General features: G+C 35.2%; 1 pseudogene; it reads right to left on the minus strand.

Annotated features, from left to right (window-relative positions):
• Positions 1-9,372: 9,372 nt before the first annotated feature.
• On the minus strand, positions 9,373-11,841 carry LOC123465607 (annotated as a pseudogene).
• Between the last annotated feature and the right edge of the window lie 1,096 nt (positions 11,842-12,937).

Here is a 12,937-nt window from a genome sequence, read left to right on the forward strand (position 1 = left end):
AGAGAACAAGTTTGATTTTCAAATATGCTGAGTACTAGGATACTGGCATCTTATTTTCTGATGTGGATGATAACGAGGACCTAGTTGCCTACCATTTTGGCTGCAGCTTTCTGGGTCTTTAGCTTCCTGGTCATGGCAGATACATGAGTAGACTGGATGAGACTGGATGAGTATTTTTTTTGGAGGGGGTGAGGGGGAAGTGATTCTGAAAGTTCAATGTGGAATCTATCTATTTTGGCTTTACAATAGCAGTGTATATCATAACATCTGATTGCCTTAAATCGTTTCTGTTTTTAATAGCTAGGATGAAATAAACAGCTTTCAAATGATCTCTACCTTCCGTTAGTCACAATCTTGTCTAACTCTCGTCCCTTGAATATTCGTGGGGTTTAAGACTTCAGGAAAAGCTATGGAGCATCACATCCATGATTGGGTTACACAGGATCTTAACTTCTGTCTTCCCTACAGATTCACCAAGGACTCTGTTCCTTGTTGTCTTTGATGCACATTGCTGCATTGTGACTTACCTTATGAATAAGGAACTGAGAGCAGCGTCCAGCTACGCTATGCTATGCTAAGTCAATTTAGTCGTGTCCGACTCTGTGTGACCCCATAGATGGCAGCCCAGCAGGCTCCCCCGTCCCTGGGATTCTCCAGGCAAGAACACTGGAGTGGTTTGCCATTTCCTTCTCCAATGCATGAAAGTGAAAAGAGAAAGTGAAGTTGCTCAGTCGGGTCTGACTCTTAGCGACCCCATGGACTAACAACCAACAAAAGCAGAGTTTCTTGGTCCTACAATCCACAAAAATACCACATTATTTCAAAAATTACATCAGGTTGGAAGTAGGTTCCTTCCCCATTAGAGGTCTGTGGTAAGACCAAAGGCTCAACTGGCACCTTGATGGCACCCTTTTGGAGATACTGGTTGAGAATACTCAGATAAACCATGAAAGGACCAGATAAACCATGCTGGACTCCTTTCACACAGAAATTGTGAGATAATAAATATATAAGCTGCCAGTGTGTGATAATTGTTGCTTAACAAAAGATAAGCAATACACATACCTATTTTTTTCTGTTAAAATGTATCATCAATTAAATAAAAGGCATGTCATTACTTTGAATTGACAATTTTGAAATTTATTTATTCACCTCAATTTTTTTTTTTCCTGGTGCCTGTCATGTAGTCACTGACTCTGAACAACAGTCCACAATCTGCCCTACTCCACTTTTATAAGATTCTAAAGAACATTTGTTTTGTATATCAAACTAAACATCTGGTAAACACCATGGAGATGTCTTTAAACCTTGAAATATGTTTTGATATTAATAAGAATCCTATCAACAAAGGTGTGCTTGAAGGTCAAATGTTTAAAGAATGCCCTGTTTCACAAATTATATTGCCTGAGCAGTGTTAATAAAAGATGATAAAGGTCAGGGGAAAAAATGAGTTAATTTGCCAGAATTTATGCACAATTTAAAAAAATAGATTATTTCTGAATTATAAGAAAAACATCCAACAAAACTTAGTTCCATAAAAAAAAAAATACCAAAAGTAATGGATTGTGGAATTGTTTGAGTTATAAAGTTATTTAATAGGGAACTCAGATCTGAATTATGAGTTACTGCATCTTGCTTCTTAAAGGAACAAAGGCTTGAAGATCTAATCCTGATATGAAACTTTCTGTCTGATAGACATGTTTTTGGATTCATTTGCATTAGCTGCTGATATTTTTATCCTGAGCTGGTAAGTAGCACAATGAACATGTGCTGGAATATGTTGTCAGAAAAACTGATTTTATTTCATCTACAAGGTTGTTTTGTGTTAATTTCCATTCTGAAACTAAGGAATGAATTTATTTGAATATGTTTTGATTACTTTTTGACAACTGAAAATGCTTGTTTTAAGTTCTTTGGGGAAATTCATCTGGATGTTTGGTTGTACAGTAAAATAATTAAAACTTTTTTTCTATATAACTGTCAGTCAGCATTAGTTTTTATATAGTGATTTAATATCAACCATTTTAGTATAATTCAATGGAATCCATGCTTATATTACCTTATTCATAAATGGTATACCTTCAATTTTCCCTATCAAACTTAAAAATTTGTTATAATTTCAATCCATGTTTATTATTTTCCCACATCTATTTCATAAATTCACAGATATTCATTTAACTACCATATGTTTCTGGATATGTGTTACTTGCTAAATATAAATATACCTACTGCTTCATATAAAATTTGTGTGTTATTTTTCACAAATATTTAAATTTAAATAAAATAAAGTCCAATATTAATAAGCTAAATATGTAAATTAAAATTACTGCACCAAAATATGCAGAAGGAAAATAGAAGGAATCAACTAATATAGCTAAGAGCAGAAATAGTTGAAATGCAAAATGGACATTTAAAATAGGATATCAGTCAAATACAACTTCCCTGCCACCCTCTCCACAAAACAAAGCAAAACAGGAAAGAACAAAAACACAGAGACTTGTGGAAAGACCCTTGAACATCTGATGAAAAAAGAAAGGTGTCAACAATAAAACTAGGAAATAAAAATAGAAACATAATTACAGGAAAACAGAGTTTATAAAGCAAATAAGGAAGTATTATGCTCAAATGTACTACAGTAAAATGTAGGTGATATTGATTAATTCTTACAAAAAATGTAAGCTAAACTGACTCAAGACAGTAAAGGACATTATAGGATGCTTCAGGAAAAGAAAACTACAGATTAATCTCACTCGTGGACAAAAATGTAACAGTTCTAGAAAGCACAGTATTTGTTTTCCGAAATAAGGAAGCCAAAGTTATTCAATTCTATTTGCTCACTTGTTTTTTCAATAATATGATATGATTCACCTCATTAAAAAAAACCAAAACAGTGATCATAAAAATTAAGTTTCTTTGTACAGGTGGCAGATTTTTCCTTTCTATTTTCAACGGTTTATTTTTACAACTTTTTAAGTTTCTTGTTGTTAAATTAGAACATAGCTATAGAACTTTTCACCTTTCAACAGTTATAAATCTGCCACTTTATATTGTTTTATATTACTTTATTGATATCTCTGTAATTTTATAGTTTCTTATATTTTCTAGATATCCAATTGCATTTTTAAAAATAAAACACTATTTCTTATCATTCAATGCTAATTATGTCTACTATTTTATTTTTTCTTGTTCTGTTTATTAGAATCATGATTTATTAGAATCATATTAATATTGTACTTAGGTTTATTGTATTTAAGTAGATTAATTTATTTATACTTTATTTAGCATATTTCCTAGGAAATTAGACAGCACATTAAAAAGCAGTGACATTACTTGGCCATCTAGTCAAAGCTATGGTTTTTCCAGTGGTCATGTATGGATGGGAGAGCCGGACTATAAAGAAAGCTGAGCACCAAAGAATGGATGCTTTTGAACTTCAGTGTTGGAGAAGACTCTTGGGAGCCCCTTGGACTGCAAGGAGATCCAGCCAGTCCATCCTAAGGGAAATCAGCTCTGAATATTCATTGGAAGGACTGATGCTGAAGCTGAAGATCCAATACTTTGGCCACCTGATGTGAAGAACTGACTAATTGGAAAAGACTTTGATGCTGTGAAAGATTGAAAGCAAGAGGAGAAGGGGATGACAGAGAATGAGATGGTTGGATGGCTTCACCAATTCGATGGATGTGAGTTTGATTAAACTCTGGAAGTTGGTAATGGACAGGGAAGCCTGGTGTGTTGCATTCCATGGGGTAGCAAAAAGTTGGACATGAATGAGAGGCTGAACTGAATTAGGAATGATCTGTATCATATAAAGTGCCTTCACTCTATTGTCAACATCATAAAATGTTTTTTTCTATAATTTGATGATGTTATAAATTGCACTAAAATATTTTCTGGTTTTGAACTATACTTGAGCAGTTGGGATAAACATTCCTGATATTGTGGATTACTCATTTGAAAAATAATTGGGTTCTATTTTTAAGTAACTTAACAATATTCAAATTTTTCCTTCTATATTTATAAATAAGATAATTTCAGAGCTTTCAAAATTGGGTTTAATGTGTTATGCTTTTAAATGAATAAAATACATTGGGATTTGTGTATTCCTGAGCTGCTGACTAAACTTTATTCACTTTTTCCTTTCTTTGTCACTTTGGATTTAGACAATTACTAAGTTTCTCTGAACTTCAAATCTGTGCACAATTTTGCCTTTCTTTCATATAGTGGTACAATATTTTATTGAAGTATATTTACTGTACAACATTATATAAGTTAAAGGTATACAATAGTGATTCATGATTTTTAACATTTGTAATCAATTTATAGTTATTAGAAAATATTGGTTATATTCCTCATGTTGTACAATATATCCTTGAACCTTATTTTATACCTAATCGTTTGTGCCTCTTACTCACCTACCCCTCCATTGACCCACGGATCACCACCAGTTCTTCTCTATATCTGAGTCTGCTTCTTTTCTGTTACATTCCTTAAGTTTGTTGTATTTTTTAGATTCCACAACTAAAGTGATATCATACAATATTTGATTTTATATATCTGGGATTTCACCTACCATAATGCTTGCCAAACCCATCTTTGCTGTTGCAAATGGCATAATTTCATTCCTTTTAATGGCTGAGTAATATTCCATTGTATGTACATGTATATATATAATATAAATATGTACATATATATATATACCATATTTTCTTTAACTATTCATCCGTTGATGGACTTTTAGATTGCTCTCATATGTATTTCAATTTCATATCTATTCCAATCTGTTTCAATTTCATATAATTGCTGACAATTATAAACATTGTTGCTATGAATATTGAGGTGCATGTATCTTTTCAAATTAGTGGGTTTTTTTCAGTTATATATCCAGAAGTGGAATTACTGAGTCATATAGTAGATTTATTCTTAGTTTTTTGTGAAATCTCCCTATTGTTTTACATAGTGACTGAACCAATTTATATTCCCACCAATAGTGCCTAAGAATTCCCTTTTCCCCATATCTTCTTCAATATTTGTCATTTTTGGGTGTTTTTTTTTTTTATGATAGACATTTTGACAGGTGTGAGGTGATGTATTACTGTGCTTTTGACTTGCATTTACCTGATGATTAATGATGTTGAGCAACTTTTTATATGCCTATCAGCCAACTGCATTTTTCCTTCAATAAAATGAGTACTCAGTTCTTCTGCCCAATTTTAAATTGTGATGTTTGTGTTTTTGGTGTTGAGTTGTATGTTGAATACTAATCCCTTATCAGTCATATCATTTGTAAATATTTTCTCCCATTCAATAAATTATCTTTACATTTTCCTTGTTTCATTTGCTGTGCAAAATATTTTACATTTAGTTAGGGCCCATTTGTTTATTTTTTCTTTATATTTCATTTAGGAGGTGGATCCAAAAAAATATTACTGTGATTTATGTGAAAGAGTGCTCTTAATTTTTTCCTCTAGGATTTCCTTTATTATAGTATCCAGTCTTAAATTTAGGTCCTTAATCCCATTTTTTGTTGAAAAATGGAGAAAATGAAGGGGAAAACATAACTGTTAATAATTAACAAGGCACTTCTTGTAAAACTTATAAACACATTCTGAAGGAAAGATCCAAAAAGAATGCAATAAAAGTTAGGACCCTTCAAATTAGCGATAGCACCTTTTATTTATTACCTTGAAACCATAATGGAACATCTGACCATATTTTTCAGGGTATTCAAATATTCATTTGGATCAAAAGTTCTGGTAGTTTGTTGAATACAAAAATAGCCACTAGGATAACCAATTTCTTATGTGGCTCTCGAGTGAAAGTAGTACATCTCTTTTGGTATGACTGATCTTCAAAGCTCTCTCCTTAATCTGACAATTTGTTGTTGCTCTTCAGTTGCTCAGTCATGTCTCACTCTTTGTGACCCCGTGGACTGCAGAACTCCAGTCTTCCCTGTCCATCATCATCTCGTAAAGTCAACTCAAACTCATGTCCATCCAGTCAGTGATGACATCCAACCATCTCATTCTCTGTCGTCCCCTTCTCCTACTGCCTCCAATCTTTCCCAACACCAGGGTCTTTCTAATGAGTCAGCTCTTCCCATCAGTTGGCCAAAGTATTGGAGATTCAGCTTCACATCAGTCTTTCCAATGAATACTTAGGACTGATTTCCTTTCAGATTATCTGGTTTGTTCTCCTTGCAGGGACTCTCAAGTCTTCTCCAAAATCACAGTTCTAAGGCATCGATTCTTCAGCACTCAGCCTTCTTTATGGTCCATCTCTCACATACATACATGACTATTAGAAAAACCATAGTTTTGACAATTCGGATCTTTGTCAGCAAAGCAATGTCTTTGTTTTTTAATATGCTCTCTAGGTTTTTCATAGCTTTTCTTCTAAGGAGCAAGCGTCTTTTAATCTCATGGCTGCGGTCACCATCTGCAGTGATTTTTGGAGCCCAAGAAAATAAAGACTGTCACTGTTTCCATTGTTTCTCCATCTATTTGCCATGAAGTGATGGGACCAGATGCCATGATCTTTGTTTTTGAATGCTGAATTTTTCAGTTCTATTCAGTTTTGTCACTCAGTCATGTCCAACTCTTTGTGACCCTTGAAACACAACAGGCCTCCCTGTCCATCACCAACTCCTGGAGCTTGCTCAAACTCATGTCCATCGAATCAGTGATGCCATCTAACCATCTCATCTTCTGTCGTCACCTTCTCCCCCTGCCTTCAATCTTTCCCAGCTTCAGGGTCTTTTCCAATGGATCTGTTCTTCACATCAGGTGGCTGAAATATTGGATTTTCAGCTTTAGCATCAGTACTTTCAATGAATATTCAGGACTGATTTCCTTTAGGATGGACTAGTTTGATCTCCTTATAGTCCAAGGGTCTCTCAAGAGTCTTCTCCAACACCATAGTCCTTAAGTTTAACTTTCTTATAAGTAGAAATGATTTCATTAATACTTCTGAAGCTTCATCACAACTTTATTAATGGTTCAGAGTAATCCAGGGGACTGCTGTGAATCTTAAATCGAGTTCCCAGGATTTGGAAAGGATAATTAAAATACTCTCCTACTTACCTAAGTGATGGAGAAAATGAGAAAAAGTGTGATAAAAATGTATTCCTTGAAGCTGTACAATACTTTAGTTGTCTTTGATTAATCACACAATCTCAGACTCTCTGCCTCTAGAAGAATTATAATTTATTTCACCACCAAATCAAGCTCAATGCATTACTATTTAAAAAAATATTTTAATATAATAAAACTCTTAGCCCTACTTTAGAAAGTGCCAAATTGATTTTAGATTTCTCTGGGGGACTTATGTCTGCCAGTTATCTGGCCTAACAGAGACCCATGGGTCTTTCCTGGTAGCTCAGCAGTAAAGAATCTGCCTGCAATGTAGGAGACATAGGTTCAGTTCCTTGGTTGGGATGATCTCCTAGAGGAGGAAACAGCAACCCACCCTTGTCTGGATACTCTTGCCTAGAGAATCCCATGGAAAGAGTACTCTGGCAGGCTACAGTCCATAGGGTTGCACAGAGTCAGACATGACTGAAGTGACTAAGCAGCTGCAGCAGCAAAAGAAATCCATACAATGGTATTCTTTTCTCTGCACACTGGGACGACCCAGAGGGATGGTATGGGGAGGGAGGAGGGAGGAGGGTTCAGGATGGGGAACACATGTATACCTGTGGCGGATTCATTTTGATATTTGGCAAAACTAATACAATTATGTAAAGTTTAAAAATAAAATAAAATTTAAAAAAATAATGATAACATTACTAAATAAGATTTTTAAATTCAGAATTTTATGTAAAACATCACTAAATTATACTATCTAGAAATATCTATAAGGATTCTGAGCATGATACAGTACTTTTTCAGTTAAGTGGCTTAATGCCCAAAGTAGCTGGATATTAGTTATGTCATTTTCCTCCTTAATCCCATTGCCATAATAGGAAGAGGACCAGCCATAACATTGATTCTTGTAAGATAACAAGTGACATTCAGATTAATGAAGATAAAGGAAGCACACCAAAGCTAACCAAAGCAACAAACATTTTCTAAGCAATTAAAAGGAAGAAGCTTCTGTAGAAAACTGGAGATCATAGTTCACTATTTTAAAAGATAATTTGAGAAAGATTAGAGGAGGCAAATATAAGATAGAAAACTAATCTTCTCCATGAGGCAACAAACTCTCCTATCCCCTTCCCCCATTCCACACCCAAAAAGAAACACTGAGAAGTGAAGTGAGAGAAAAATGACAAAAATGAAATTAATTACACTCAATGTTGACAAGTCACCTGGCCAAATCTTGAAAAGCACCATTATCTCTTCATTAAGATGTTAGATAGATGATAGATAGATGTTTGGTTGGGGTAGACATCTAATTGTTATAATTAACATTATATTGCTATAGGGGATAAAAATATGTAAGCTACATTCCTTAAAAGTATGTCTTAATTCAGTTTTGCTTTGCCTTTTTTTTTCCACTGAGTGTGCTGTGTATTATACTTCAGTCCATTACTACCTTTGACACCTGAAATCACTGACATAGCATGAATATATTTCAATTGGCCTTCCCCAGAGCATGTTTGTCTGAATGAAAATCACCATGTTCCAGAGGGACTAGGCCTCTGTAGACAAGAAGTAAAAGTCAGTAAACTAGAGAATGGCTGGGAGAAGAATTATGAAGAATTATGGCTGGGAAATTTATGCTTTGGGCTCCTTATGTCACTTAAAATTTGATTTAAACAGATAATGTTTACATCAAGGCATTAATATGATTTCCATTAGGGAAACTGTCTTTCTGATGGAGGAATTACAGTTTTTCTTTCTTTTGCCTGATTATTCATCATTTTAGAGGCAATTAATAGATTTCACTACAACTATAGATAGCTTGAGATTAATAGCATATAGTTTATCATGTTATATGATATCCATAAAAGCTGAATTTGAGAAAGAAATATAATTATGCATTTTCCCTTCCTAAAAATATGTCAAACTTGAAATAAATCACTATAAAGATTTCCAGAGAAGGATATTAACATGAATACTGACTCATAAGATACTGTTTAGGTGAATTTTTCATGGTTTTCTATAGTGTGGCCTATGGTAGAACTGATTGGTGATTTCTAGGTACTAATCTGTGCCTAGTACAGACAAACCCCAGAAATATTGTGTGTTCAGTTCCAGACAACCACAATAAGGAGAGAATCACAATAAGATGTGTCACACTAATACTTGGTTTCCCAGTGCATATAAAAGTTAAGTTTATGCTAAACTTCAGTCTATTAAGTCTAATAAAGGAATTACTAAAAAATTATTTTGTTGCTAAAAAATGCTGAATGTCTGAGCTTCCAGTGAGTCATAATCTTTTTACTGGTGGTAGATATTGCATCCATGTTGATGACTGTTGACTGATCAGAGTGGTGAGTGCTGAAGGTTGGGCTGTGGTAATTTCTTAAAACAAGACAACAATGAAGTTTGCCACATCAGTTGACTCTTTCATTCATGAACCATTTTTCCATAGTGTGCAATACTGTTCGATAGCCTTTTAACCATAGTAGAATTTCTTTTAAAATTGGAATTAATTCTCTCAAACTCTGCCACTGCTTTATCAACTAAATTTATGTGATATTCTAAATTCATTGTTCTCATTTCAAAAATCTTCATGAAGTTTTCACCAGAAGTAGTTTCCATCTTAAGTAACCAATTTCCTTGTTCATCCCTAAGAAGCAACCCTACATCTGCTAATTTTTTTTTTTCATTAGACAGCAGAAATTCAGTCATATCTCCAGATTTCACTTCCAATTGTAGCTCTCTTACTATTTCTACCACACCTGCAATAACTTTTTCCACTGAAGTCTTGAAATCCTCAAACTCATCCATGAGCGTTGAATCAATTTCTTCCAAACTCCAATTAATGTTGCTACTTTGACATCTTCCTATGAACTACATGTTTTTGTTTGTTTGTTTGTTTAATGGCATCTACAGTAGAGAATGCTTACCAGAAGGTTTTCAATTGGCTTTGCCTGGGTTCATCAGAGGAATCACTATTTATGGCAGTTACAATTTTACAAAATATATGTCTTGAATAATAAGACTTGAAGTCAAAATTACTCCTTGATCCATGGACTACAGAATGGATATTGTATTAGCAGGCTTGAAAACAACATTAATATTATTGCACATTTCCATCAAAGCTCTTGGTGACCAGGTGCATTGTCAATGAGCAGTGATATTTTCAGAGAACTCTCTCTTTTTTTTTTTTTCCCCTGAGCAGTGAGTCTCAATGGTGATTTTAAAATATTAAAGTAAACCATGATGTAAATAGATGTGTTGTCATCCAGGCACAGTTGCTACATTTATAGCTGCTGCTGCTAAGTCGTTTCAGTCGTGTCCAACTCTGTGTGATCCCATAGACGGCAGCCCACCAGGCTCCTCTGTCCCTGGGATTCTCCAGGCAAGAATACTGGAGTGGGTTGCCATTTCCTTCTCCAATCCAGAAAAGTGAAAGTGAAGTCGCTCAGTCGTGCCCGACTCTTAGCGACCCCATGGACTGCAGCCTACCAGGCTCCTCCATCCATGGGATTTTCCAGGCAAGAGTACTGGAGTGGTGTTCCATTGCCTTCTCTGCTCCATTTATAGAGCAGAGGCTAAATCACAGAGTAGATATAGCACAATTCTTAAGGGCCTAGGATTTCCAGAATTGTAAATGAGCACTGGCTTGTATTAGCCCCTAGTGGAAAAAGCAGCTGGTCCTTTGAAGCTATGAAAGCAGACATTGACTTCTCCTCTTAGCTATGGAAGTCTGAGAGAGCATTTTCTTTCAATATAAGGTTGTTTTATCTACATTGAAAATCTATTGTTCAGTGTAAAAATTTTCATTAATTATCTGAGCCATATCTTCTGGATAATTTCCTGCAGCTTCTCCATCAGTGCTTGCTGCTTCACCTTGTACTGTTATGTTATAGAGACAGTTTCTCTCCTTAAACCTCATGAACCAACATCTGCTTGTTTCACACTTTTCTTCTGCAGATTCTCACCTCTCTCATGGTATTCATGGAATTAAATACAGTTAGGGCCTACTTTTGGAGAAAGCAAGGTCACCCCACTCCAGTACTCTTGCCTGGAAAATCCCATAGACAGAGGAGCCTGGTAGGCTGCAGTCCATGGGGTCACGAAGAGTCAGACACGACTGAGCGACTTCACTTTCACTTTTCACTTTCATGCATTGGAGAAGGAAATGGCAACCCACTCCAGTGTTCTTGCCTGGAGAATCCCAGGAACGGGGGAGTCTGGTGGGCTGCCGTCTATGGGGTCTCACAAAGTCGGACATGACTGAAGCAACTTAGCAGCAGCAGCAGCAGCAGCAGCAGGGCCTACTTTAAGGGGATGCTTTGGCTGGCTTGGTCTTCTATCCAGACTACTAAAACTTTTTTCCATATCAGCAATAAGGCTGTTCCTCTTTCTTACCATGAGTGTGTTAACTGGAGTAGTACTTTTTCCTTTAAGAACTTTTCCTTTGCATTCACAACTTAGTCAACTGTTTGACAGACGAGGCCTAACTTTTGACATGCTTGACTTTCAAAATGCCTTCCTCACTAAGCATAATCATTTGTAGCTTTCAATTTAGTGTGGGATATGTGTGACTTTCCTTTCATTTGAATAATTAGAAGCCATTGTGGGGTTATTAATTGGCCTAATTTCAATATTATTGTATCACAGGGAAGAGGGAGACCCAAGGGGAAGGAAAGAGACAGAGGAAAGACCAGTCTGTGGAGCAGTCAGAGCACATGCAACATTTACTAAGTTTGTCCTCTTATACGGGCATGGTTCATGGTGCCTCAAAGCAATCACAATAGTAACATCAAAGATCACTTATCACAGATAGCTATAACAAACTTTAACAGTAATGAAAAAAAGTTTGAAATATTGCAAAACTTACCAAAGTATGACATAGAGATTTGAGTGAGTAAATGCTGTTGGAAGAATGGCACAGGTAGACTTGGGTGAGTAAAAGCTATGCACTTAAATAATTCACAAATTATCACACATGGATTTACTCCATAGCATTTATTTTTATTTTTTTCATATTAACATTGATTAATTACATTGTTATAGTTAAGATTTTCCCAAAATCTTTGTATTAAAGACAAAAGTAGCTAAATATATGTTTTGTGTTCTATTGTAATATTATTATTGATAACCAATATACAGTAAATAATTGTTGATATCTTAAATTCAAAAAACTGTTTTCTTTTTCTTCCAGATAACATGATTTATTCTGCACCTAAGGATTTTTCCATTGTATCATTAAACTTTTTGTGCATCTTCCATACTATATATAACAAACTTAATTGGCTTAATAAAATTAGTTATCAACCTCATAATCTGAGGTCATGTCTGACAACAGTAGAAGGTCAAGTTTGGTATACGTTTTATTAATTTCTACTGTCTTGGATATATGCAAAAATAGTGACACCCTACGAACAAAGCTAGTGGAGGTGATGGAATTCCAGTGGAGCTATTTCAAATCCTGAAGGATGATGCTGTGAAAGTGCTGCACTCAATATGCCAACAAATTTGGAAAACTCAGCAGTGGCCACAGGACTGGAAAAGGTCAGTTTTAATTCCAATCCCAAAGGTAATGCCAAAGAATGCTCAAACTACCACACAATTGCACTCATCTCACACGCTAGGAAAGTAATGGTCAAAATTCTCCAAGCCAGGCTTCAGCAATATGTGAACCGTAAACTTTCTGATGTTCAAGCTGGTTTTAGAAAAGGCAGAGGAACCAGAGATCAAATTGCCAACATCCGCTGGATCATGGGAAAAGCAAGAGAGTTCCAGAAAAACATCTATTTCTGCTTTATTGACTATGCCAAAGCCTTTGACTGTGTGGATCACAATCAACTGTGGAAAATTCT

This window comes from Bubalus bubalis, chromosome 1 (assembly GCF_019923935.1).
Source record: "Bubalus bubalis isolate 160015118507 breed Murrah chromosome 1, NDDB_SH_1, whole genome shotgun sequence".
Classification (NCBI taxonomy): domain Eukaryota; kingdom Metazoa; phylum Chordata; class Mammalia; order Artiodactyla; family Bovidae; genus Bubalus; species Bubalus bubalis.